The sequence below is a fragment of the Arachis ipaensis genome, chromosome B09, assembly GCF_000816755.2.
Source record: "Arachis ipaensis cultivar K30076 chromosome B09, Araip1.1, whole genome shotgun sequence".
In the NCBI taxonomy this organism is placed as follows: Eukaryota; Viridiplantae; Streptophyta; class Magnoliopsida; order Fabales; family Fabaceae; genus Arachis; species Arachis ipaensis.
The window spans coordinates 49,014,105-49,019,444 of NC_029793.2; the positions used below are offsets into that span (position 1 = coordinate 49,014,105).

A 5,340-nucleotide genomic window follows, 5' to 3' on the forward strand; every position below is an offset into this window, starting at 1 on the left:
ACCGGTTTCAACCTTGGAAGCTTCCCCTTCTATAATAAGGGTGAACTGCCAAGGGTTGAGACAAGGAGAGAAAGTGTAAAGCACAGAGTTCTCATAGCTATACCCAAGCTTCCTGAGTTCTTCTCCTTCAATGGGTTTTATTTTGTTTTTTTTTTTAGTTTTATCTGTTTGAGTCTCATGGTAAAAGGTAAACATGGTAAGGTTTGTAAGAAAAAACCCGTGAGAGGAAAAAGGCAGTGAGCAAAATTTAAGAAAAAGCCATAGATGTCTCGGAGTTTCTTTGTACATCTGTATGTTGTGTTTCGTGATCCTGTGGAGATTCCCTTGCAAGTTCGGCTAGCACTTTGTGGTTGAAAGCTTGGTAGGTGTCCAAGTCAAGTTCAGATTTGGGGATAGAATCTGGATTTGTCCCAGATAGGATTGGGTAGATCCTAGAGAAGAATTGGTGTATGTAATCTGATGATTATAGTGAAATTCCGTCACTTTTGTGATGGAGACTGGATGTAGGCTGCATTGCACCTAGCAGCTGAACCAGGCTACTTCTGGGTGGTATTCTCTCTTTCTCTTCTACTCTTATTCTGTTTCTGTTGCGTTGGAGACAAAATTGAAAAATATCTCCTAACCAGTTACGAGACAAAAAGAAAATGTCTCTTGACTTGTTATGAGACAAAAAGGTAAAATATCTCCTAAAGTTCCTTTAAAAGTCAGAAAGTAATATTCAGAAAAAAGAGGTTAAGATTCAACCCCCTTTCTTTTAGCCATTGATTACCATCAATCCTTTATCTTGTTTTTTTTTTATACAAATATATTTTTTAAAAAGTCTTATTTTTCTTTAAAACAAATTAATTGTATAACATAATATAGAATTCACAAGTCATAATATTTGTATGACATTATTGTTGAAATAATAAATGAAAATGACATTACTTTATCATAAAATATGAGTTTTTTTTAACTAAGATATGTATATAGTGCATAGAACTATTTATAAAATTGTAAAGCTACAAAGCAGAAAATATGTATTTAAGAAGTCATTGAAAAATAACTAAAGAAGTACATCCATCAAACCTAACAAATAAATACTTAATAACTAAAGTATTGTAATTTATCTAGATTACAAATATTATCTTTACATCTCATGGTTTATGTGCATATTCCAAAACTCATTGGCCAACGTTATAATTCGTGACTTATTCTGATTGATCCGACTCCTGAGTAAATGCACATCAGTTATCATGCGAATATCATGATCTTCAAGCTGCAATTTAATTATTATAAATTAGTACCACAAAATGAATTTATAGATATTAGATATTTATTTTGGCTGTTCACCTTATTTTTACTCTTTGGTTTAAACTCAAAAGTTATATCCTTCCACTTCATTACCCAAGTTGCAGAGTTCCAGCTTGAACTACATTGAGGTATATCTTCTGGCCTTTTAATTCTATAGTCATTAAATTGTTTATTATATTCTTGAATGCCATCATCCTTATAAAAGTTCGACATGATGATTTGCTCCAGTACGTTTGCCTGATTTCAATTAAGTAGTTAAAGATTAAAAACAATATATCAGGAAATAAGCTTCAAAAAAGTTTTATTAGCCTTACTAGTGTATTAATAACACGTTCATGAAAGTGAATTTTGTAATCTTCAAAATGGGTGCCCAAGTGATAGATTGTGCGGTCATCAATCGAGATTATCATTAGATACCAGTAATCACCCTCTTGAATAGGAACATATATATATAGACCATAAAGTTTTACCGTGAGTTATGTATGTTGATAAGAAAAAAACTATATTCAACAAAGAATAGACAAAAAAAATCTTACAAATTTTAAGTCAGCATTAGGTTGCATAAATTTATAAATATAGTGTTGCATCTTGTACTTTAAATCTATCTTGCTGAAGACATCTACCTAAAAATATTAATGCGTTCATGTAACTGTTAGTATATGATAAAGCATGGAACTTTATTAGCATTACATTTACAACTTATAATCAGTAAAATTATCTTGTCAGGTGTTATAGAGCATACCACAAATCACAGTGGAAGTTGCCATGTTGTCTTGAAACTTACATAAGATTGATCATCAGTGCATGCTAATGCCACTAATTCAAGAATTTGAACCATAATCCAAATATATTACTAGATTGTGCGAAAAATCAAATGCAAGTTAATTAATAGATGGTTTCTGTACCTTATCAGTAATGGGTCTGCTAGGTACGAAATGATCAAAGTCTGATCTAGTAGCTCTTATTGTGTCTGTTACCACAAGTTCTTCACTGTATCAATTAAATACCAAAAACATATTATATGGATCCTCATTGATTGACAACATGTTAATATCAGCTCAACTTACGATGAATCTAGCACGGCTGAAAATGCATATACACAGGCCTTTATCTGATCTTCCAAAAGATGCATGGTTGGAGTTGGCATAAATTTACACTTCATTGACTACAAGTTTAAAACAAAATAATTGGCACTACTCATAGTAAACTAGATGGTTAATTAGCACTACTCATAACAAACTAGATTATTAAAGATTAGTTTCTAAGAGATAATTACGTTGGTAATCGAAAAGAAATAAATGGGTCTTCTATAGTCTTTTGTGAGTTGGCTCAGTGCAAAAGACGTCTTGGATTTGTTGAATGATTTGGATTCAATCTTTGGCTTTCTAATTTTGCCTGGGGGAGTGAAAGGTAATTTTTTCTGTCTTCCCATAATAGTCTTACCCTAAGAAAAAAATAGGTTAGTAAACAATTATTATCTTGTTAAGAATATACTAATAAAAAACATTCTGATGTATGAATTTTACTACACATGCCTATACCTTTGATATGTTTTTCTTTCTCGTTGCAGCTGTTATAGTTGGGGATACTGGTTTGTCCATATTGATTTCGATGTTGAATGCGTTATCAGGAGTGAAAGACCTCTTATCCATCTCAATAAGATCTTCATCATCCGATATAGTAGTATGGATATCAATATCCGAGCCCTAAGCCTTCAATTTGTTTGGGAATGGACGTGTCTTTTTTGAAGAAAGTTTGGTTGGAGTCTCGAAGTCATTGTTATGAGTCAGTTGTGTAATCATTATCTCAATGCGACTTACAGATTCAAGTATTTTATCAATTTTTTCATCTCGAGTTATGTTTACAACTCTCATTGACTGCGAAAATTTTAGGTAAATTAACTCCATAAATGTAAAAATAAAAAAGATAATGCTCTTAATTTTGTCGTAAAGATACAAAAAGAGTTATGGTTTCTCTAACCACAGCTAATAGCGAAAAGAAGATAGGAATTAAACATGAAGAGCATGAAAACAACTCATTTGATGTTGTATAATATGAATGAGACGAGAAGAGCCTCTAAGAATGTTGATCATGTGTTGATTATTTTCATGGATTGATATACATAAAATATATTACATAGTATAATTTACATTACTATTTGCCAACTTAAATTACTTGCATGCTAAAGAGGACCTCCTCTACTTTATTGAACAATTTTTCACTTTTATCTAGATTCTTGTTTTGAATAACACCATCGTTGATAGCTAGGTTATCTTATATAAAAAATATAAAAGATTAAATTACTCATACTTAAATCCAATAAAAAATAAAAAGCCATTAAGTCTTACCTTGGCATTGAGAATTATACTTCCAATTTGATCAACTAGATCATTTGTGATAAGATCACAGTCTGTAGCCAATGAGACATTCTGTGTATTACATGCATCATTGGGAACTAAATTCTCGTTAGGAGGAATATCCATGATTGTTATCAATTGAAGAATATTGTATGAGTAAAATTGGTTAAATGATTAATATTTGGAATAATTTGTCAAAGTATAAAAAGTTAGTCGGAGTGAGCTAAGGGACTATATATACCTAATAAAGGTAGTTAAATTTCAATTCTATCTATTTTTTAATTTTTAAACTAAGTGAACAATCTTAAAAATCATCATGTTATCTTATCTTTAGTTAAAATCAAATATAAATTAAATTTTATCTTTATTTTTATTTTAAAATTTAACCAAGTGAGTTTTAAATTAATATGATTATATCTTATCTATAATTATTTTAAGTCGATAAATACTTAAATGATGATGATGATGATGATGATGATGATGATGATGATGATGATGATGATGATGATGATGATGATGATGATGATGATGATGGACGAGTCACTGATGATGATGATGATGATGATGATGATGATGATGATGATGATGATGGATTCTCATGAATGCCGCCATCAATCTAGCTTATACCACGAAGATTCCGATTAAGAGATCTAAGAGATATTCATTCATTCTATAGTGGAACGTAAGTGGTTGTCAGGCACGCGTTCATGGAGGAATGATGATGATTGTCACGTTCATCACATTTATATTGAAGTGCAAATGAATATCTTAGATAGGAACACGCATGTTTGAATGGAAAACAGAAATACTTGCATTAATTCATCGAGACAGAACAGAGCTCCTCACCCCCAACAATGGAGTTTAGAGACTCATGCCGTCAAAGAGCACAAAGTTCAGATCTAAAATGTCATCAGATACCAAATAAGTCTCTAAAAGTTGTTTAAATATTAAACTAGTAGCCTAGGTTTACAAAAAGTGAGTAGACTATGACAGATAGTGCAGAGATCCACTTCTGGGGCCCACTTGGTGTGTGCTGGGGCTGAGACTTAAACATTTCACGTGCATAAGGTTGTTTTGGGCGTTCAACGCCAGGTTTGGATCCATTTCTGGCGTTGAACTCCAACTTTTAATCCTTTTCTGGCGCTGGACGCCAGAATTGGGCAGAGAACTGGCGTTGAATGCCAGTTTACGTCGTCTATCCTTGAGCAAAGAATGGACTATTATACATTGCTGGAAAGCCCTGGATGTCTAGTTTCCAACTCAATTGGAAGCGCACCATTTAGAGTTCTGTAGCTCCAGAAAATCCACTTTGAGTGCAGGGAGGTCAGAATCCAACAGCATCAGCAGTCCTTTTTCAACCTGAATCAGATTTTTGCTCAGCTACCTCAATTTCAGCCAGAAAAATACCTGAAATTACAGAAAAACACACAACTCATAGTAAAGTCCAGAAATATGAAATTTTCCTAAAAACTAATGAAAATAAACTAAAAACTAACTAAAACATACTAAAAACTATATGAAATTAACCCCAAAAAGCGTATAAAATATTCGCTCATCACAACACCAAACTTAAACTGTTGCTTGTCCTCAAGCAACTAGACAAATAAAATAGAAGACTAGTAGGTTGAGAAGCAATAATATCTCAGAGTGTTTGAGTGAAGCTCAGATTCTAATTAGATGAGCGGGACTG

At 32.4% G+C, this 5,340-nt stretch overlaps 1 long non-coding RNA gene across 1 annotated transcript; it reads left to right on the forward strand.

The window, feature by feature from the left end:
• On the forward strand, window positions 275-536 carry LOC110267033. The gene is made up of 2 exons (XR_002354338.1): window positions 275-346; window positions 436-536. It is a non-coding gene; the product is annotated as an uncharacterized LOC110267033 (long non-coding RNA).